Here is a 23,929-nt window from a genome sequence, read left to right as displayed (position 1 = left end):
GGACAAGAGACTGTTTCCGTGGGAAGCAGAGGGGGCTGAGTGAGGGTGAAGAAGTGTAAACAGTGGGAAAGCGTATATCACAAATTACCGGAGCTCTGCAGCCCCTCAGGAAGAAGCAAAGATGGCGCACGGTGCACGGTACTCAAGCGAAAGGAGGGGGAGATGAGGAGAGGCAAGGAAGAAATAAAACGAAGTGGAAAAAAAGCAACACCAGCAGCCAACAAATGGCACTCAGAGAGCCACCTGTTTGAGTGTGTAATATCCAAGCAGCCGCTGTCTCCCGGTCAAGAGACTGCGGCTGAGGGAAGCAGAGGAGGCCGAGTCAGGGTGAAGAAGGGTGGGGGGTGGGAAAGCTTATATCACCAGTTACCGGTTGTTTATCTCCCACTGGAAGCTCCGTGAGGCTACTTTCTCGTACCCCCTGTTTGCTGGTCTCCGATAGGAGTCCAAGATGGCGGATCCGTGCTATGTTAGCTGGTAGGGGACCTCTGCATGAATCTCTCCTCACTGTCCGTTCTCTGTCAGTTTTCACTCCATTTGGTGCTTGGCTGAGTTCTTTATCTCTTCATTTGATGTTTTAGGGTTTCAGGTTGTTGTATTCTCTGTTTGGCTTAGTTTTTCGGATCTTTGCTGTGGAGGGATGGCGTGGTGCTTCTGCCTAGAGCGCCATTTTGCCGGAACTCCTCCACTTAGGAAATATTTTAAGTCTTATTAATGTGACTTGGCTTTGAAGTCACATACTACATATTTAGCTATTCCTGTATCCAGGTGAACCCTGGTGGCACAGTGGTTAAGAGCTACAGTTGCTAACCAAAAGGTTGGCAGTTTGAATCCACCAGCTGCTCCTTGGAAACCCTATAGGGCAGTTCTACTCTGTCCTATAGGGTTGCTATGAGTTGGAATCAACTCAACGGCAACAGTTTGTTATCCAGGTAGAGAAATAATCCATTATTTTTCTTTTCAAAATAAATGAGTTGTAGGTCTATAGAATTACACAGACAAATATTGCAACCTCAGGATAATATTTGCTAGAAAACAGAATTAGGATTAAGAAAGTAAGACAGCTCCATGCCAAATGAAATGGATTAAATAAACCAAATGTTATATGATGAGGCAGCCTTACAGACTGGTTTTGTGGTGTGGGTTTCAAGAAAAGTTTATAATTAGCAATTTTGGTAGACACAAATGTTTTCATACACTCTGCTAACCAAAAGGTCGGCAGTTAGAACACTATGGGGCAGTTCTACTGTGTCCTGTAGGGTCGCTATGAGTCAGAATCGACTTCATGGCAAAGGGTTTGGTTTTCACATCCTTGAAGGAGCCCTGGTGGCACAGTGATTAAAGCACTCAGCTATTAACTTAAAGATAGGCACTTCGAACCCACCAGCCATTTCAAAGGAATAAGATGCGGCAGTCTCCTACCATAAGGACTACAGCCTTGGAAACCCCAGGAGGCGGTTCTACTCTGTCCAAAGGGTCACTCTGACTCAGAATCAACTCGACGGCAATGGGTTATCTACATCTTCAGTAGTGCTTTACTACACTGACTCAGGACACTTGTGATTTGTTTTGGCAAAAGAGACGTTAGCAAACTTGGTATGAGCAGAGACTTGAAAAGTATTTTTGCACTGACATTTACATTCTTGTTCCTATTTGGAACCTTGAGACTGCCATTTGAAGATCCGTGGTTAAAGCAATCAACTGCTAACCAAAAGGTTGGCAGTTCAAAACCACCAGTGGCTCCATGGGAGAAAGAAGAAGCAGTCTGTTTCTGTGGAGATTTACAGCCTTGGAAACTCTGTGGGGTGGCTGTGAGTCGGAATCGACTGGACGGTAGTGGGTTTGGTTTTTTGTTTGTTTGTTTGGGCTAGCTTGCTAGAGTATGATGGACCACATGGAGCAAAAATAAGCCATCCAAGCTGAGAATCCCCTACACCAACCAGGCTACCAACTGCCAGGCATATGAATGAGGTTGTCTTGAGCAATCTAACTCCAACCAATATGGTCTGGAAGAACTCCCCAGCCAATTAATTGAATCAGAAAAAAGTAGTAATTGTTACTTTAAGCAAATGAGTTTGGGGTTGGTTTTTATGCAACAACACTTAACAGTACAGCCCTCTGTAATACTACTACTACTGCTGCTGCTACTACTACTACTACTAATATCTATTAATGGTTGAGGTCTATGATAAATGTATCAGGCACAATATTAGGCAATTTGTGTATATTATTTCTAACCTTTGAATACCACCACCCATCTGTCAGTTTGTTGTACCGTAGTGACTTGAGTTTTGCTATGATGTTGGAAGCTATGTCACCAGTATTTCAAATACCAGCTTGGTCATCTATGGTGGACAGGTTTAAGCGGAGCTTCCAGACTAAGACAGACTAGAAAGATAGGCCTGGTGATCTGCTTCTGAAAATTAGCCAATGAAAACCCTAAATATCATAACAGAACAGTGTCCACTATAGTGCTGGAAGATGAGTCTCATAGGTTGGAAGGCACTACACAATGGCCACAGCCTAGGATTTAAACATGTCAACAATCATGAAGATGGGGTAGGACTGAGTAATGTTTCATTACATCATATACATAGGGTCATCATGAGTTGGAGCTAACATGATGGCAACTAACAACAGCAAACTTTAAATAAAGTATGTGTTCATAACACCATTTTGCAAATGCTATAATTTATGTAGAGAGTGGTTATGAATCAAATATAATGCTAGGATTCATCCCCAGGCCTGCCAGACTGTGATTTCCAAGACCTTAGCATTGTGCCAGGATGCTGATGGCTCCTTCCAAGTGGGGAGATGAAAGACAAACTTTGATGGGTTGCTCAGTTTTCCCCAAAGAGATAAAATATACAACACTGGACTAACTGTAATATACTTAATAGTTTCTCAGTTTGACTAGTGCTTACTGGTTTGTTCCAGTTTGAACTCATTCTAACTGGAACAGACTGGTTGGAAGCCCTGGTGCTTACCTTAGCAAAATATATCAATAAATATTACTTGAACTGATGAGGAAAGAAATGAAATGCATTTCAAGACAGCCTAGTCAGTTCAACTTATTTGAAATTAAGATAGTATAATGGGAATAGAAGATCAGAAAACATGAATTTAAATCCTAATTTGAGTACTCAGTAGATTATGTGACCATTTGTAAATTACAATTTCAATTACCTCAACAGAAAAAGGTGGGTGATATTGCTTGCCTGATAAAATTGGAATAAGAGTTAATGAAGTAATGTTAAAAAAAAGTGGGAGGGGATTACGCATCTGACACATTTATAAGTAGGAGATACTATTAACTTATTGCACATTTTTAATGTAAAATACACAATTTGTTATTGACAGAATTAGTAAATTTAATATTGTATATAATTTTTTTTGCAATCTGGACATAATTATCATATAAAATGAAACATATTAAAATATTTAGCATTTTTTCTAGGTTTGTGTATCAGATCTAATTTTGCCTTGATAATGATATAAATGTTTGATATTTATATATCAAATGTTTATAATATTTAATAATGTTATGACATATTTGATAACGTTTGACAAAATCATAATGTTTGATAATAATATAAATATTAAATAGTCTATATATACAGCTTTTATGAATCTTTATTTCCAAATTTCCCACCCTCTGTCAGTTTGTCATACTGTGGTAGCTTGCATATTGCTATGAAGCTGGAAGCTATGGCAGTCTATTCTGAAAAATTTGTCCAGTGAAAACCTTATATATAGCAGCGGACCATTGTTAATATGGTGCCGGAAGATGAGTACCCCAGGTTGGAAGGCACTCAAAAGACAACTGGGGAAAAGCTGCCACCTCAGGGTAGAGTTGACCTTAATGATGAGGATGGAGTCAAGCTTTCGGGACCTTCATTTCCTGATGTGGCACAACTCAAAATGAGAAGAAACAGCTGCAAAATCCGTTAATAATCGGAGCTTGAAATGTATGAAGTATGAATCTAGGAAAATTTTAAGTCTTCAAAAATGAAATGCATCAAGATTTCTATCCTAGGCATTCGTGAGCTGAAATGGACTGGTAGTGGCCATTTTCAATTGGACAATATTATGGTCTACTATGCCAAGAATGACAAATTGAAGAGGAATGGTGGCACATTCATTGTCAAAAAGAACATTTCAAGATCTATCCTGAAGTACAACACTGTCGATGATAGGATCATAACCATAAGTCTGCAAGGAAGACCAGTTAATACGACTATTATTCAAATTTACACAACAACCACTAATGTGGAAGATGAGGAAATTGAAGATTTTTACCAACTTCTGCAGTCTGAAATTGATCAAACATGCAATCAAGATGAATTGGTAATTACTGGTGATTGGAATGCAAAAGTTGGAAACAAAGAAGAAGGACTGGTAGTTGGAAAATATTGCCTTGATTATAGAAATTACGCTTGAGATCACGTGATAGAATTTTGCAAGACCAACAACAGCTTCACTGCAAATACCTTTTTTCACCAACATGCATGGTGACTATACATGTGGACCTCACCAGCTGGAATACACAGGAATCAAATTGATTACATCTGTGGAAAGAAATGATGGAGAAGCTCAATATCATCAGTCAGAACAAGGCCAGGGCCCGACTTTGGAACAGAACATCAATTGCTCATAGGCAAGTTCAAGTCGACACTGAAGAAAATTGAAACAAGTCCATAAGAGCCTAAGTACGACTTTGAGTATATCCCACCTGAATTTAGAGGCCATGTCAAGAATAGATTTGAGACACTGAACACTAATGTCTAAAGACCAGATCAGTTGTGGGATGACATCAAGGACATCACACATGAAGAAAGCAAAAGGTCATTAAAAAGACAGGAAAGAAAGAAAAGACCAAAATGGATGTCAGAAGAGACTCTGAAACTTGCTCTTGAACATAGAGTAGCTACAGAAAATGGAAGAAATAATGAAGTAAAAGAGCTGAACAGAAGATTTCAAAAGGCAGCTCAAGAAGACAAAGTAAAATATTATAATAAAATGTACGAAGACCTGGAATTAGAAAACCAAAAAAGAAGAACACACTTGCCATTTCTCAAGCTGAAAGAACTGAAGAAAAACTTCAAGCCTTGAGTTGTAATACTGAATGATTCTATGGGCAAAATGTTGAGTGATGCAGGAAACATCAAAAGAAGATGGAAGGAATACACAGAGTCACTGTACCAGAAAGAATTGGTCAATGTTCGACCATTTCAGGAGGTAGGATATGACCAAGAATCTATGGTACTGAAGGAAGCAGTCAAAGCTGCACTGTAGAGAATGTCAAAAAATAAGGCTCCAGGGATTGACAGAATATCAGATGAGATATTTCAACAAATGGATGTAGCACTGGAGGTGCTAACTCTTCTATATCAAGAAATTTGGAAGACAGCTTCCTGAACAATTGACTGGAAAGGTCCATATTTGTGCTCATTCCAAAGAAAGGTGACCCAACAGAATGTGGAAATAGCATTAATACCACACACAAGTAAAATTTTGCTGAAAATCAGTCAAAAATGGTTGCAGCAGTAGATCGACAGGGAACTGCCAGAAGTTCAAGCTGGACTCAGAAGAGAACATGGAACAAAGAATATCATTGCTGATGTCAGATGGATCATGGCTGAAAGCAGAGAATACCAGAAAGATGTTTACCTGTGTTATATTGACTATATTTGTCTGGGTGGATCACAACAAATTATGGATACTCTGCAAAGAATGGGAAATCCAGAACACTTGATTGTGCTTATGAGCAACTTGTACTTAGACCAAGAGGCAGTCATTCAAACAGAACAAGCAGATGCTACATGGTTTAAAGTCAGGAAAGGTGTGCATTAGGGTTGTATCCTTTCACCATATTTATTCAATCTGTATGATGAGCAAATAATCAGAGAAGCTGGATTATATGAAGAAAAACATGGCATCAGGATTGAAGAAAGACTTACTAAAAGCCTGTGATATACAGATGACACAACCTTGCTTGCTGAAAGTTAAATGGATTTGAAGTAGCTACTGATAAAGATCAAGGCTACAGTCTTCAGTATGGATTATAACTCAACATAAAGAAAACAAAAATTGTCAAAACTGGACTAATAAGCAACATCATGATAATGGAGAAAAATTTGAAGTTATTAAGGATTTCATTTTACTTGGCTCCACAATCAACACCCATGGAAGCAGCAGTCAAGAAATCAAACGATGTATTGCACTGGGCAAATCTGCTGCAAAAGTCACTTTGAGGACTAAGGTGCACCTGACCCAATCTGTGGTATTTTCAATCGCCTTCGGTGAATACGAAACCTGGACAATCAATAAGGAAGACCGAAGAAGAATTGATACCTTTGAATTATGGCATTGCTGAAGAAGATTGAATACACTGAATATACCAGAAGAACAAACAAATCTGTCTTGGAAGAAGTACAGTCAGAATGCTCTTTAGAAGCAAGGATGGTGAGACTTTGTCTCACGTACTTTGGGCACTGTGATGGTTAAGAGTGTGTGTCAACTTGTCTGGGCCATGATTCTCTGTGTTTTAATGTAATCACTCCCATGATTGCATATACTGTGAGTAGCCAATCAGATGAAAGGGAGTCTCTTTGGGGATGCGGCCCACATCTGTATATAAGCAGACGTTCTGGCTTTTTGCTCTCTCTAGATCCTGCGGCTGCTTCCTGTCATCTCATCTCCCTTTCTTGGGACTTGAGCTGTCAGCTTATCTGCCGAACCTGGAATTCATCGATCTGCACAGCCTGTGAGTGGGAGACCTGCTGATCTTGAGCTTGCCAGCTTCTGCAGCTGTGTGACTTGGGAGAGGCCTCTCCCCTGATCCACGGACTTGGGACGTTCTAGCCTCTACAATTGCGTGAGCTGTTTCCTTGATGTAATCTCTCTTTGTATATATATATTTGTACCCTTTGCTGGTTTTGCTTCTCTGGAGAACCCAGCCTAAGACAGGCATGTTATCAGTAGGAACCAGAACCTGGAGAAGAACATCATGCTTGGTAAAGTAGAGGGTCAGTGAAAAAGGGGAAGACCCTCAATGAGATGGATTGACACAGTGGCTGCAACAATGGGCTCAAGCATAGCATCAGTTGTGAGGATGGCACGGGACAGGGCAGTGTTTCGTTCTGTGGTATGTGGGGTCGCTGTGAGTAGGAACCAACTTGAAGGCACCTAACAACAACAATGAGATTTCCAAATTTATTTGTCATTACAGAAAATATTTTAAAATGCTGCATTTTTCTAGCATTATCTCCATCTTTGCATTATCTTGCATAATTGTCAAGTTCAGAGCTTGGAGATAATAGCTTAAAAGGAATTAAAATATCTTAGTATTGCAAATTTGGCCTTGTTAGCTCAAACAGAAATTTTTGTTGTACTATTCTTTTCTTCTCTGTGTTTTTCAGATTGAGTAATTTCAATTTTTTTTTTTTATCTTTAAGTTCACTGACTAATTGGTCCCCTCCATTCTTTTGTTAAGCCATTCAGTGAATTTTCAATTCAGATTACCTTTTCAGTTCTGGAATTTCCATAGATTCTTTTTTTTTAATTTTTTTTATTTTTTATGGTAAAATATGTATAAAAAAATTTGCCAATTCAACAATACTTACATGTACAATTCAGTGACATTGACTATGTCTATCACATTGTGCAAGGATCACCATTATCTTTTCCAAAGTATTCCATCACAATTAACAGAAACTCAGTGCCCCCTAAGCAATGACTCCCCCATTTCCCCTCCTTCTACCTCCTGGCGGCCACTAATAAACTCTATCTCTATACCCTTGCCTATTCTAGATACTTCATGTAAGTGAAATCCTGTATTTGTTCTTTTGTGACTGATTTATTTCACTCAGCATGATGTTTTTGGGGCTCATTCATGTTTTAACATGTATCAGGACTCGACTTCTCTTTACAGCTGAGTAATATTCCATTGCATGTATTTACCTCAGTTGTTTATCCATTCATCTGTTGATAGACATTTAGGTTAGTTCTACCTTTTGGCTATTGTGAATAGTGCTATAATGAACATTGATTTACAAGTTTCTGTTTGCATTCCTAATTTCAATTCTTTTGAGTATATATCTAGGACTAGGATTGCTGGCAAATTTTTTCCAAAACACACGTTATAATTTGTTCTTTGCTTACCATGTCCCAGTCTTTGTGCTAAGCATTTCAGGGAGGTTTCCTCAATGAAACTTCATTCTAACTACCCTTTACCAGCAGAGGTAATTGTACCCAGTGGAGGGTGGCCTCATGAGAATCATCAGTGCAGAAAAGGCTGGATTGACCTGCTCTGAGCACACTCCTTTGTGTTGTGTAAAGTTGAACAGACACTTAATAAAGCTACAGTTAACTATTGTGAATTATATTGCTTGGGGAAAACGTAGATAGACAGTAGAAAGTGAGTATGAAAAGAAACCAAAAATATGTAGTTTTGATTAAATGATCAGATCTGGCTGGATGAATCAGTGATTTTTTTAAACTGACTTGTAGAATGACCGTTCCAGGAAGGTGCATCCAGGCTGTGGACTTGAGTCAGCATACTCGCCACTTCTAAGTGCAGGCTGGAAGTGCCTTTTTGGCAGTCAGTTTTGTTCTTGGTAAATGACCAAGTCACATAGTTAAGCTTAGGGGAAGTAGTAGATAATGTTAGCAATTTATATCACACCTACAACTTCATGTTCGTTGCTTTTAGAACTGCTGAATATATCCCAGACTTTCTGTAGTTTGTCCCCATCTTGCAACTAGTTATTACAAACTGAGAAAACAGACTCATCTCACTTTACCTGGATAAAAGGGAAAACAAAACAAAACAACAACAAAAATAAAACTATCCACACGTAGTATTTAATATGAGTCCCAGAGTGGTGCAAATGGTTATTGTGCTTGGCTGCTAAGCAAAATGTTGGAGGTTCAAATCCACCCAGAGGCTCCTCTAAGTGAAAACCCTATGGAGCACAGTTCTATTCTGATACACGTGGGGTCACCTAGAGTTGGACTTGACCGCAACTGGGAATATTTAATAAATGTCTAGAACATCATATCAAATGTCACTGAGTACAATTTATGACATCAAAATAGTGACAATAGGCAGAAATAAAGCTGATGAAAAGTGTGTCTTCTTTTGTAATTTGTAAAAAGACAAATACCCTTTTATCCCTCAGGTATTCAAGTTGGATATTGTATTCGAATGGAATATATGCCAAATTTAAAAAGATAAATAGCCCCCTATGATTGTGAATGACCATGGACTGCCAAAAGAATGAACAAATCTGTCTTGGAAGAAGTACAGCCAGGATGCTCCTCAAAAGCAAGGATGGTGAGAAGTCATCTCACGTACTTTGGACATGTTGTCAGGAGGGACCAGTCCCTGGAGGAAGACATCATGCTTGGTAAAGTAGAGGATCAGCATAAAAGAGGAAGACCCTCAGCGAGATGGACTGACACAGTGGTTGCAACAATGGGCTCAAGCACAACAACAATCATAAAGATGGTGCAGGATGGTAGTGTTTTGTTCTATTGTTCATAGGGTCACTATGAGTGGGAGCTGACTCAACGGCGCCTAACGACAACAACAACATGAATGTATTTATTTTTCCCTTTGTTTCTATGATAGCTGGAAAAATATTGATGACCCCCAAATCTTGGTAATTTGAGTGTTACTTGCATTAGAGAGAAAACTTACGACTTTAGGCTGTGGATTGCTCTGTTATCATCACCAACATTGACTGAGGCAAATAAATGTTTGGGAAATGGTGGGAAGTGAAAGAAATAGTAGCTTCTGCTATTTGAAAAGTTCACAGTTAAAGGGAGAAATCAGAGAGATAAAATGACATAAAAATATTAATGATAAAATTGTTCCGCTGTCAACTAATGATTGCATTTGAATAGAGTTATAGAAAATGCTAAAGAATTGTGTATCTGAGTGCAGATATCGAGAGCAAGGATTCAAGAATTAGCTGAGAACAGATTATAAGGAAGATTTTCAAAGTCTGTACATAATAGGGAAAGCCTTCTTAACAGAGGAAAGCTTTTATGAAGAGGAATGGAGAAGGTCCTGGGTAGGAAGAGTCCTTTAGAAATGGGTGAGCTAAGAACAAAAACTCTGCACAGGCTCCTTGGGTAAATTGGGACAGATTTTTAAGCAAGGGGCAGGAAAGAGGGTAGAAGGAGAGGGCAGGAGTCTCCACACGCTGGAATGAGCTGTGAGGAAATATGGATATTCAGCAGATTGTGCTGCTGTTGTTCGTTGCTGTAGAGTCCATTCAGACTCATGGCAATCCCATGTTTGCAGGGTAGAACTGCTCCACAGGGTTTTCAAAGCTGTGACTTTTTGGAAGCAGATCACCAAGTCTGTCTTCCAAGGCACCTCCGGGTGGCTTTGAACCTTCAACCTTTTGGCTGGTAGTATAGTGCTTAACCATTTGCACCACCCAGAGAGACCTGCAGATTGCGCTGGGAGAACAATATAGTGAAAATGAAGCCCGCGGAAGAGAAAACTGGAAACTATTACCCACATTAGTAGATCCATATAGAAAATTAAACCAAATGATCATCTGTAGAGCATTATGAGGATTATTATATTGCTTTATACTCATAAGCAATTCAAAGTTTAACTTTAGTGAATGTTTTCATAACAACAAACACCAAACAAACAAGCAGATGCACCTAGTGTGAAGTCAGTCAGAATTAAGTGTGAATCCTGCCCTTGTTACTTACCAAGTGTTTGACTAAGGGCAAATTACCTATTTTTTACTGATTCTCAGTTCCTCATCTACGTAATGGGGATAATAAAAATTCCTGTGCAGACAATTGGAAGAGCGTAGTCAATGTCACTGAACTGTGTATGTAGAAATTTTTGAAACCATGTATCTTTGGCTGTGTGTATTTTCACCAAAAAAAAAAAAAAAAAGTTGAGAATTTAGAAGGTTAATATGTTGTGGGGTTGTTAACCAATGTCATAAAACAACATGTGTACTACTGTTTCATGAGAAACTATTTGTTCTGTAAGCTTTCACCTGAAGTGCAATTAAAAAAAAAAAAAAAAAAAATTCCTGTGCAGAGTTGTTGAGACTTTTAATGAGACAAGTAAATAACCTAGTAAGGTAAAAAAGCCTCAGTAAGTGGGAGCACATTATTTTTATTAAAATATCAGTTATTCTAAGCCCAGGGATATAACAACTGAATTGGTTTAATGCAGTGAGAGTTAGTCCCTGCGCAGTAGTGCCTTTCTGAGTTCTGTATCATGCATGCAATTTGAATAATGAAACACGCACATACAAATAATTGAACCTCTTAGGGACCCTAAACCCTTTATGAAAAAAAATCTAGCATAAATATATAAATAAATAAATATCCTAACTACTCCTTTAGATTTTCAAGCAGGAGAACATGCTAGAGGGAGAGTCTAATTAAAGTCACTGGAGCCTTAACAATCAGCTACTGACAGAAAAAGAAGCAGGGGAAGAAAAAGAGGTATAGGGGGAAAAAGAAGAGGAAGAATGTGGCTTCCAAGAGTGATGAGTGAACTCCTAGTTCATGGTTCAGTGGGCTGTGGAGCAGCTTGTAATTTCTACCTCTATTTCTCACAACAGCAATAGTTTCATGGCTCCGTACCTCAATCTCTGTAAATCAGAATATCATACCATAATGGAATGCTTTAACCAAGTTATGATAACTGAAACAACTTACCTCTTTTAGGATACTCTATGGTTTACAAAATGCCTTTACAACCATTACCTTATTTGATTCCTGCAGTAACCTGAAGATATGTGGAATTGGTATCCTTATAATCATGCAATGATCCCGTATGACAAAAAAAAGCAAATAGAAATGTTTAAAAACAGAACACTACAATGGCCTGAATCTTTCTCATATTTTGGTTTATGTAGTGTATATAAAAGCTATCAAATCCAATTTACAATTCTTGAAAGAACTAGCACTGTTGATGTTTTCTATTTTAAAAAAAAATACTTAGGAGCATATTTCTCTTTGCCCTCACCTCATTTAGTAAAATAAGAAGATTAAGAGCTGAGTAGAAATGTCTGAAGCCATTATCTAGCTAAGCTAGAAGTCATTCCGAATTCTTGACTGCTGTCTTACATTCTTGAGGACAAGACTTTTCCTTACGTTTGTTTTAAAACATGATATTCAACAGGCTTTGGTTCTCGGTCCCAACAGACCTACAAGTGAAGGTGAAAGATGCACAGGAACTGAAAAATAATGAAGATGTAGTTTATGTTTGGGTTGAAGTAAGAAGAACAGCTATGCTTCCCCACACAAGGGTTCATCTAAGTCAGTTTTCCCATACTTATTTTCCAGCACCTTGAGAGACAGGCTACACAAAGAGATGAGAAATACAGAAACCACAATGAGAAAACCCAAACAAAGTATCACAACTTTGAGAAACTTGCTTAACCCCGTGCGACTCATTTTTATAGCCTGTATAACAGTGATAATCATAGTATCTATTAGAATAGATAATTATCTATTAGATTAATTATTGAATATAGGTAATTCTATAATATCTATATAATAGATAATTAGAATAAAAATAGTCATTATAGATAATTATTTCAGAGGATTATTTTAAGGATTAAATGAATTTTACATGACAAACATGTACAATACTAGCAAAAAATAAGAACTGGATAAATGTTATCTTCTAATTATTATTATTATTATTTATTGTTCTTTAATGAAAGCTACAATTAGGCACATGCTAAACTTGGTCATTTGCTGCCTAATAATCCAAGTATTGGTAAGCTCCATTGGATTTATCATTGCTTGTCAGCCACGCTTTCTCTCAAGATTGGCTTCTTCAGAAAGAACAAAATAATAACAAAGCATTCAGTAGTCGTTTCTTAGTCTACTCCATCAAAATAAACCAAGAAATCTACAAGTTGTTTAAACAGCCTGTGAATTTTTTGCAAATCTCATTTTAAGCCTCTCATAAATGAAGTTGTTCATAGTCATTTTAACTAAATACATAATAATTGAAGACAAGATTCTAATCAACTATATAGCCTCCTTGTCATTTTGACTGATAACATACTCATGTTTATGCTTAATTTTTTTATGTTCACATTAAGAACTGAAAAAACCTATGCCTTGTTATGTGATGTTACAAGCATAGGTTTATTCCATGAGCACTGTTTCTATTGGGCTATCTTCTTACAATTGATCTGGTTGTTTTGGCTTTTAAAATAGGAAATCATTTTTGAAATATTAATTGAAGAGTCCAAATTCTAATTCATAATGCTAGCAAGCAAAATTATTTCCAAATACTGTGTGAAGACAGCTCTAAGTACTGTGTATACAGCATAGTGACTGATTACAGCAATTGTAAATTTAGGGGTCATTTGGCAAAAACTGGAAAGAAACCCATTTAGTGGTTGCAGGTCACTAATTGATACCTTGTGGATAACGTATGGCCAGAGAGGAACTTATAGCACAGAGAAATGTCCCATCACAAGTACTGTTCACTGTCCATTAATTAAGCACTTGGGAAGCTTTGTTAACTAGGACAGACCCCAAGATCATTATTTTGCGCACTAGAGCAGCACTTACTTGAAAGCGTTAATTGAATTTCCTAACATGTTCATAAGCTAGCTGAATGATTAAACCTGCACTATAATTTATCCCTCAGATAGGGAACCAGATTTAGATAAAGTGTTTTGATGGATGTGGGTGCCTGTGGAATATTATCATTAAAAGAAGAATGACTAAGACCGCATCTGGCAGTGTTGAAGTTTAACAGAAATCAAATATCACCACTGACCTATATGGAGTACACACTGGGGACTTTTCTAGTCTTTCTCCTTTTTAAGTTTTCTGTATGTAGCATTTGGCCCAGTTAACCACCTCCTCTTGCTCAAAGCTTTCTTCTTGGTGCTTCTCAAATTGTACTCTTGCATTCCTCTGCTTCAGTTCTTACCTCTTGACTGATTCTTCTCAGTCTTTCTCAGCTTCTTATTCTCTCTCCATCCCCTAAAGGTTTATTTTACATATACTTTCTCATTCCTCTTTTCACTTCCCTCTGTCCTTTATTCTAGGCGATCTTATTAATTTCCAGCTTTAACTGTCAATTTGATGGGATGACTCCCCAATAGAGACCACCAACCAGACTCGTGGCTCCAGCTGCCTGCTGAAGCACACAGATGTTAAGTTATACTTAGCAGTACCTGCTAAGTCAACATGCCTTTAACTGTTTGTATCGTCTCTATTTCTCTCCCTCATTTTACCCTTTGCCACGTTCCCTAACTCAATTATTGGTTTCTTTATGTTCCCTATTACCCAGGTTCAAAAGCCTGGATGCTGCTAAAACTTCTACTCTTCTGTTTCATTACCCGTTAGTCCCATCTCACCAGATTGGTTAGCAAATACTGCTTATTATGTACAGGATTAATAGTGTGCAATGAACATGTATCTTTATTTTCAATATAATTCTAATCTCACTCTTGAGCCCACAACTTACTGATTCTGGTGATGGTGGTAGGTGAGTTGGGGGGCGATGTTTGGAGTACTTATAATTGCCAATTAAAGGTATGTAATCTCTTCCTGTTTAAAGCGGTTCCTTTAAGTTCACAATAGCCTCTTTTGCAAAAATGATCAGACTTTCCAGCTTTCATTCCCTTTCTCTTTCATAAGAAGCAGTCTTGATGTAACAGAAAGCTTATCTGACCACAGGCACCTAGTGTTGCCCTTGGGTCCTACCAGCCCCCATGTTAAGAGTCTTCTGCCTTACCTGGCCAGTGCGCATCCTGATGGTGTCTCCTGCTGCAACCTGAGAATGGTGGACCTCATAGCACTTGGCATGGTTGCAAATCCTCAGGGATCCTAGAGCTGCAGACTTCATCTCACCTCAGCTCTCAATCTCAGCTCTTGCTGGCGCTATAAATCCTCTGAGTGCTCAGTCATGTTTTCCACTCAGTCCCTGATTGAGGTGCTCTACCTTGCAACTTCTGCTACCAGCTTACTTTGCCCATCAGATGACTGTACTATGGCTGACTCATCAGCTCTGAATATGAAATTTTTCTAACCCATTACCTTGAGTCTAATCTTTCCCCTGTAAGTAACCCTTCATACTCCTACTGTCGTGATTTGAGTTATGTCCCCCCAAAAATGTGTGTATCAATTTGGCTGGGCCATGATTCCCAGAATTGTGTGGTTGGCCTCCATTTTGTGATTGTAATTTTATGTTAAAGAGGATTAGGGTGGGATTGTAACAGCACCCTTACCCAGGTCACATCGCTGATCCAATGTAAAGGGAGTTGCCCTAGGGTGTGGCCTGCACCACCTTTTACCTTACAAGAGATAAAAGGAAAGGGAAGCAAGAAGAGAATTGGGAACCTCATACCACTCAGAAAGCAGTTCTGGGAGCATAGCACATCCGTTGGACCTGAGGTTCCTGCGCTGGTCCCAGACCAACGGAAGACTGATGCATCACAAGGACTTTCTTCTAGAGTGGAAAGAGAGAGAAAGTCTTCTCCTGGAGCTGATGCCCTGTATTTGGACTTATAGCCTACTGGACTGTGAGAGAATAAACTTCTCTTTATTAAAGCCATCCATTTGTGGTATTCCTGTTAGAGTAGCACTAGATGACTAAGACACTTACCTAAGTAATGGTCACATCCTGTCACTTGCCTGCTCAAGAAGGTTCAAGAGCCTGAGCATTGTCTACAGAGTAAACCCAAGCTCCTTTGTATCAAAGTCAAGCCTTCCACAACTAGGCCCTAGATTACCATGGCCTGAGAAATCACTTGTTGCATACTTTCAGTAAAAGAGAGTATTCACTATTTCACAGATGTACAACCTGTGTTCCTTACCCTGTGCATATTATTATCACTATTTGAATGACTCTGCAGTCCCCTACCCGCCTACAGAAATTCTGTAAAGCCTGAAATGTCCTGCTCAAATGTCACTTTCTTCGTAGAATATTTCAAGATTCCGTCAGAAACTAATTCCTCCCTTTTCTATCCTATTTTATTTTCTTTAGATTTCTATTGTGTTATTTTTTACATTATACATTGCATATCCACTAGCTGTACATGTATTTTCTTTGAGGTTTGATATTTAAGTTCTTTGAGGGCAAGAGTCAGGTCCTATTTGTATTTTGTATCACAGAGTACCTAGAAAAATGCTTAACAAATAGTAGGTCCTTAATGACTCTGAGCTGAACTGAACAATAAAAATGTTGGAGATACAATAAGTCAAATAGTTGCATTTTATTATCCCTAGTATCCTGAGTCTATACCCTGGAGAAGACATCAGCAGCACATTTCGTATTCCTTAAAGTTATGCTTTCGATTTCCAGGAAGTTCTTAGATAAATAGAAAGATATTTCTTTCTTTCTTGATGGAATATATATAATGCCTTTATCAGTGAGATTAATAATGTCATTTCAGATTTCTAAAGAAGTAACTTTGGAAACCTTTCCGAAGTCTATCATGCTTTTCCCCCCACCCTTTCGAGCTTAAAAATTGGGTTTCTTGAAAACTCTATGGAAAGGAGCTAACAGCAAATAATTTTTCCCAAGATGATTTTAGAAATAAAACAAAATTTAGATATCCAGCCAAAACAAACAAGCTGACAGCAGTTGAAGAAATCACAGATAGGTTATTCCCTTTTGGAGTTCAAGTGGCAAAGCGGTTATTGCATTATGTGGATCCTAAATTGGCATTTTGGCAGGAAACAAGAATCATTTGCAGGAAATAATATCCTTCATTTCCCTAAATGACCATTCACCTCTGGGATTTGGTCTAAAGTCCCTACTTTTATCTCTCCATGACAAGTCCCTCCCCCTTTCTTTTTCTAGGGCATAATAACCATGCTATGCATTATTCATTATGCCTTTAGGAAATTCAGACTAGTAACATAGGCTATCTATATCCACTGCTGTCGAGTCGATTCCAGCTCATAGTGACCTTATAGGACAGAGTAGAACTGCCCCACAGGGTTTCCAAGGCTGTAAATCTTTACAGAAACAGACTGCTACATCTTTCTCCGTGGAGCAGCTGGTGGGTTTGAACAGCCAACCTTTCAGTTAGCAGCTGAGCACTATAACCACTGTGCCACCAGGGCTCCTGAGGCTATCATTAGCTCTCCCCATTTCAGGATTGTCCCTAGTAAAGTCTATAATCACCTGTGTTGATGTTGAACCAGGTAAGGGAGGAAAAATGGCTATTATAAAGCTGAAAATTATGATGCTCTCTGAGGAGACACATAAAGCACCCACCTATTTCAGCAACTTATTTTTCAAAGCCTCCTCTTCAGATGTTCAGCGACTTTCTTAAAAGAGTGATTTGCTCTCATTGAGAAAAAATAAAGTTTCCAACCCTTCTGGTTGCAAAGATAGACCCTTTTACTGTAAATCAATGTGTTGCTGTCTTGTTTGCTCTACTGCAAGAAAGATGGACACAGCATAGAACCAATGGTGCTGTTTCCTCCCCTCATTTATCTTGTGGATCTGTTAACTGTGCTGCCCAGCCTTAACCATTTCATTTCCCCTTTGCTGCCATTGACACAGGGGCTCTGAATACAGCTGTGTAAACGTATAGCATGAGGTTAACTTTGCTTTTCTTATTTTTTCTGGATGTCAGGTGCAAAAGATTGGATTATAATTCTGAGTTTATGGCACTCTACTATCATTTGTCCATCCCAAGCATCATTTTTAAAAATATGTTACTTACATAGTTATTTACTTATTTACTTTCCTTTGTCCTAACTTCTCATACCCCTAGATACAATAGACAACCTTTCTAACATGTTGGTCATATATCTTTTTGTTTGTATGTGTTATGGGTTGATTTGGTTCCCCCCAAAAAAATACATTCAAGTCCTGAGAACTGGTACCTATGAATGTGACCTTATTTGGAAATAGCATCTTTGCATATGTAATTAGTTAAGTTAACATCAAGTCATACTGGAATAGGGTGGGCCCTAAACCAATCTGAGTGGTCTTATAAAGAGACACAGAGAGACACAGGGAAGAAAGCCATGTGAACATAAAGGCAGAGAGTGAACTTAAGCCCCCACAAGCCAAAGAACACTTGGGACCACAAGAAGCTACAGGAGGCATGGAAGGTTTCCTCCCCTAGAGCCTTCAAAAGAGCATGGCCCTGCTGACATCCTGAATTTGAATTTGAAGCCTTTAGCACTGTGAGAGAATAAATTTCTGTTGTTTTAAGGCACCCAGTCTGTGGTTCTTTGTTACAGCAGCAATAGGAAAATAGCACAGTATGTGTTCTTGAAAATGTATATTATTATTTTGTGTGAATGAAATTTAAGTTTACATAGTGTCTTAAGCTGGGTTTTCTAGAGAAGCAAAACCAGTGGAGTGTATATATACATAGAGAGAGAGAGAGAGAGAGAGAAAGAGAGATTTATCTCAAGGAAATGGCTCACGTGGTTGTAGAGGCTGGTAAGTCCCAAGTCCATGAGTCAGGCTGAGGCTTCTCCTGACTCAAGTAGCTGCAGGGGCTGATGAACCCAAGATTGGCAGGACAGATGGCAGGTTGCTGGCTCACAGGCTGTGGAGGCTAGTGAATCCAAGATCGGCAGGTGAGATGGCAAGCTGCTGGCTCACAGGATCAATCTCAACATCAGCAGGCAATATGTAAGGGCACTGGCTCCAGTTTCAAAAACCGGAGGTTAGAAGATGAAGAGAGCAAGCAAAAGCCAGGGAGCTTTGCCAGAACATCTGTATATATTAGATGCAGGCTACATCCCTGAGGAAACATCCCTTACAACTGATTGGCTGTTCACAGCAGATCACATCATGGAGGTGACTACATTATATCAGATCTCGTCACTGAGGTGATTATATAATGGAGAGCAATCAGTCCAATGTCTGGCAGATTACATCATTACATAACTGCCAAACCATTGAGAATCATGGCCCAGCCAAATTGACACATAATCTTAATCATCACACATAGATATTACGATAATTTTTGAGATGATATTTTCTCACTCAGCACTATGCTTCTAAGATCTTTTCATGTTGCTGTGTGTACATTCAGTCATTGCTTCTAGTGCTGCTTCGTATTCTACTGGTGGCAACTATTGCCCATTGAGGTATACTTTAGTTGACTTCAACTACCTGTCAATACAAGAAATGCTGCAATAAACATGCTATAAGATCAGATTATGTGTGAGGATATCTTTAGCATTAATTTCTTAGCAATGGGATTGCTGGGTCATAAAGTATGCATATATTTAATTTATCACTAATTTAATTTAGCAAAGATTTTATCTAGTTAATACTTTGATGTTTTATAGGTTTTGTTGCTATTGTGAATGATGTGTTTTTTAAAAATTTATTTTCTCATTTATTATTCTTGATGCAGAGAAATGCTGTTGATTTTTCTTAGGTGGTCTTTGCTTAGGCTGGGTTCTCTGGAGAAGGAAAACCAGTGCAGAGTATAAATATATATAGAGAGAGAATTATATCCAGGAAATGGCTCATGCGGTTATAGAGGCTGGAAAGTCCCAAGTTCATGGATCAGGCTGGAGGCTTCTCCTAACTCACGTAGCCGCAGGTGGTGGGTAATCCAAGGTTGGGAGGTCGGATAGGAGGCCTCTGGTTCACAGGCTGTGGAGTCCGATGAATCCTAAGATAGGCAGGAAAGATGGCAGGTAAGCTTCTAGCTCAAGTCCCAAGAACCAGAGGTCAGATGAACAGGAGCCAGCTGCAGGATCCAGAGTGAGCAAAATCCAGTGGCCCTTGCCAGAATGTCACCTATATTGAATGCAGGCCACACACCCAAGAAAATTCCCTTTCAATTGATTGGCTGCTCACAACAGATCTCATTATGGAGGGGATAACATTATATCAGATCACATTACAGAGGTGATTACATCATTAACAATCTGCCAAACTACATCATAACTGCCAAACCACTGAGGATCATGGCCCAGCCAAGTTGACATACTACTTTAACTGTTACAGTCTTGTATGCAGTTAACATGCTGAACTTTTATTATTTCTAATAATTTGCTGAGTTTGTGTGTGTGTGTGTTTTTTTTAATCTAACAAGATGACTATTTCTTCAGTCTATATCATTCCTTATACCCCATTTCTTTTCTTTTCCTTTTAGTGCTTGCTAGATTCTCTAATACTATGCTAAACAGTTGTGCTGATAGAGGTATCCTTTGGTTTTCTTAGTCTTAATGTTTCTGTATTAAAAATAATATTTGTAGTAGGTTTTGGTTACATAATCTTTACTGAGTTAGGGAAATTTTTTTTTATTTCAAATTTTTGAAGGACTTGTTTTTTTAATAGCAAATTAGCATTGGACTTTATCATACGCATTTTTTTGCATCCATTGTGATAAGTTTTTTTTCCTACTGCGGTTATTATTATAACAAATTATTAAAATTTTTGATGTTGAACTGTCTTTGCATTTTGGAATAATTGATCTCTATTGTGATGGTCTCTTGTAAATTTTACTTGTAAAGTAGCTATTATTTTACTTAATATATTTGCACTTGCATTTTTGTAAGTAAAGCAGGGCTACAATTTTATTTTCTTTGATTGCCCTTATCTGTGTTTTGGGATAAGATCTCACTAAACTCACAAAATTAATAAGGCAATTCTAACTCTTTTTGTTTTTTTCTTCTGGTTTCAGGAACAACTTGTATATGTTAATAGTTAGGCATCCCTTAAAACTGTCCCTCTTGGCTGGGGACCATGGTCTCAGGGAACATCTAGGTTAATTGGCATAACATAGTTCATAAAGAAAATGTTCTCCATCCTACTTTGGTAAGTAGTGTCTGGGGTCTTAAAAGCCTGCAAGCGGCCATCTAAAATACCTCTGCTGGTCTCATCACATTCAGAGCAAAGGAGAATGAAGAAAACCAAAGACACAAGGAAAATATTAGTCCAAAGAACTAATGGACCACAGGAACCACAGCTGCCAGCAGCCAACGCCCAGAAGAACTAGATGGTACCTGGCTACCACCACCGATCACTCTGACAGGGATCACAGTAGAGGGTCCTGGGCAGAGTGGGAGAAAAATGTAGAACAAAATTCAAATTCACAAAAAAAAAAGACCAGACTTACTGGTCTGACAGAGACTGGAGAACCCCCAAGACTATTGCCCCTGTACACTCTGCTAACTCAGAACTGAAGCCACTTCTGAAGCCTACCCTTTAGACAAAGATTAGAAAGACCTATAAAACAAAGAATAACACACGTGGAGAATGTGCTTCTTAGTTCAACTGAGTATACTAGACCAAATGGACAACACCTGCCCAAAAGCAAAGACAAGAAGGCAGGAATGGACAGAAAAACTGGACTAATGAACATGGGGAAACTGTGGTAGAAAGGAGGAGAGTGCTGACATGTTGCGGGGATTGCAACCAATGTCACTAAACAATTTATGTATAAATTTTTGAATGAGAAACTAATCTGCTCTATAAACTTTCACCTAATGCACAATTAAACATATATATATATATAAAATAAAAATAGGGGGAAAAAGTGTCCCTCTGTCTTAGCAGAACTCATTTGTAAAAAAATTTCTTTGGTTTATATTACCTGACATATTGTTTTCCAAACTTGCATTTTCAGTCTTTCTTTATCTTCTCGTTTTAAGTGTGCTTCTTGCGGATAACGTATGAAAAAACACATTGCCATCAAGTCAATCTCAACTCATAGCGACCCTACAGGACAGAGTAGAACTGCTCAATAGGTTGTCCAAGGAGTGGCTGCTGCATTTGAACTGTCAGTCTTTTCGTCAGCAGCTGAACACTCAACCACTGCACTACCAGAGCTCTGATAACATATGACAGAATCTTAAATGCACATACACACTATCTTAGGCTGGGTTCTCTAGAGAACTAAAATTATTAAAGTGTATAAATATATATATAGAGAGAGATTTATATTAAGGAAATAGCTCACCCGATTGTAGAGGCTGGAATGTCCTAATACCATGGGTCAGGATAGAGGCTTCTCCTGATTCACGTAGCCACAGGGGCTAGCAAACTCAAGATCAGCAGGCCAGAGAGCAGGGCTTTTGCTCACAGTCTGCGAAGATCCACGAATCCCAAGATCAGCAGGCAAGACCACAGGTAAGCTGCTAGCTCAGGTCCCAAGAACCAGAGGTCAGACAAACGGGAGCCAGCTGCAGGATAGAGTGAGCAAAAATCCACAAGCCTTGCCAGAAAGTCTGTTTATATTCGATGCAGTCCACATCCCCAAGAAAACTCCCTTTCAACTGACTGGCTACTCAGAGCAGATCCCATCATGGAGGTGATCACTTAATATCAAATCTCATCATGGAAGTGATCACATCATCATACAACTACCAAACTTCATCATTAACTGCCAAACCACTGAGAATCATGGCCCAGCCAAGTTGACACCCAACCTTAACAATCACACACACACACAAAGCCTCTGAATCTCTGTGTTTTAATTGGTGAGTGTTATGGATTGTGTCTCCCCAAAATATGTGTCATAAATCTTAATCCCTATACCTGTGGTCATAATCCCATCTGCAAGTGGGTTTTCTTTGTTATGTTAAGAGGTCATATCAGTATATGATATGTCTTAAGCCAATTATCTCTGAGATATAAAAAGAGCAGATTAAGCACAGAGAAGCAAGTCAAATGCAGGGGAAGATATGTGAGCCAAGTAACCTAGGAATAGAGCTGACAGAGACAGAGAAACTTCCCCTAGAGCTAGTACCCTGAATTCAGACTTCCAGCCTCCTAAACTGTGAGAAAATAACTACTTGTTAAAGCCACCACTTTTGGTATTTCTGTTATAGCAGCTTAGTTATAGATAACTAAGACAGTGAAACTCCATATTAAAAAAATGAGCCTTAAATTGGGATTTATTTCTGCAATTTTTTTTTTCATATTTTCTACTTTTGACATTCTTTCTTTTTTTTCATTTTTTCTCCTTTTCTGATTAGCATTGGGTAGATCAAGTTTTATTTAATTATAGAGTTGTACACTCAACTTTTGTTTTTTGGTGGTTGTCCTTAATTTAAGCCCCATATTCATGTTTATTCACATGTTAATTCCTTAAATTTATGAATGCTTGCGTACACCCCGCCATAAAACACTCATTTTAGCATATTATCATATCCCTTTGGTTCCTGTCTACCCATGCTGATATTGTAAAGAATTTTAATTCTGAGTTTTTAAGAACTTTTTATCCTTTTCTTTACTCTTTTCTCAGCTTATAGAATAACAACAGTGTTTACATGGAATGTGATGGTGTCTTAGTTACCTAGTGCTGCCGTAACAAAATATACCACAATTGGGTGACTTTAAGAACAGAAATTTATTTTCTCAATGTGTTGTAGGCTAGGAGTCCTAGTTAGGGAACTAACTTTAAGAGAGAATCCTTCCTTGTCACTTGCCTCAAGACTTCCTTGGAGTTCCTTAGAGTTCTTGATGTTCCGTGATGTTCCTTGGCACCTATCTTCCTCCTGTGTGTGTCTCTGTGTTTATTCTGCTCTTTTTATAACTGAGAAGTGATTAGGCTTCTGAGATGTGGAACTGATTAAAACCCACACTACTCTGGTATGACCTCATTAGAATAACAAAAGAAAAGCCTTGTATCCAAACAGGGTCATATATATATATATATTTGGAGGGACTGGTTCTTTATTTCAAAAAGACATTTGTCAATTTTCAGTATCAAAACAGTTGCACTATTGGTTTCACTTTCTCCTAATCGGCCTCCAAAAGAGACCACACCAAAGGAGAGTACATTTTAAGCCAATAAGCTACAGGATGCGCGCCTAACATACTTCACAGAAACCTCACCAAAAAGGGGGAACTGGGTGGGGAAGGGACTTTTAAATGATCAGGTCATTGCCAGCCTACAGATTGTAGAGAGAACTCACAGCCAGATGGGGTGGCCAGTGCACCCCAACCCCAATGAAGCAA

The sequence above is a fragment of the Trichechus manatus genome, unplaced genomic scaffold (genome assembly GCF_000243295.1).
Source record: "Trichechus manatus latirostris isolate Lorelei unplaced genomic scaffold, TriManLat1.0 scaffold00013, whole genome shotgun sequence".
NCBI classification, from domain to species: Eukaryota; Metazoa; Chordata; class Mammalia; order Sirenia; family Trichechidae; genus Trichechus; species Trichechus manatus.
The sequence above is the reverse complement of the archived record's forward strand: the minus strand, read 5'-3'. Positions refer to the sequence as shown.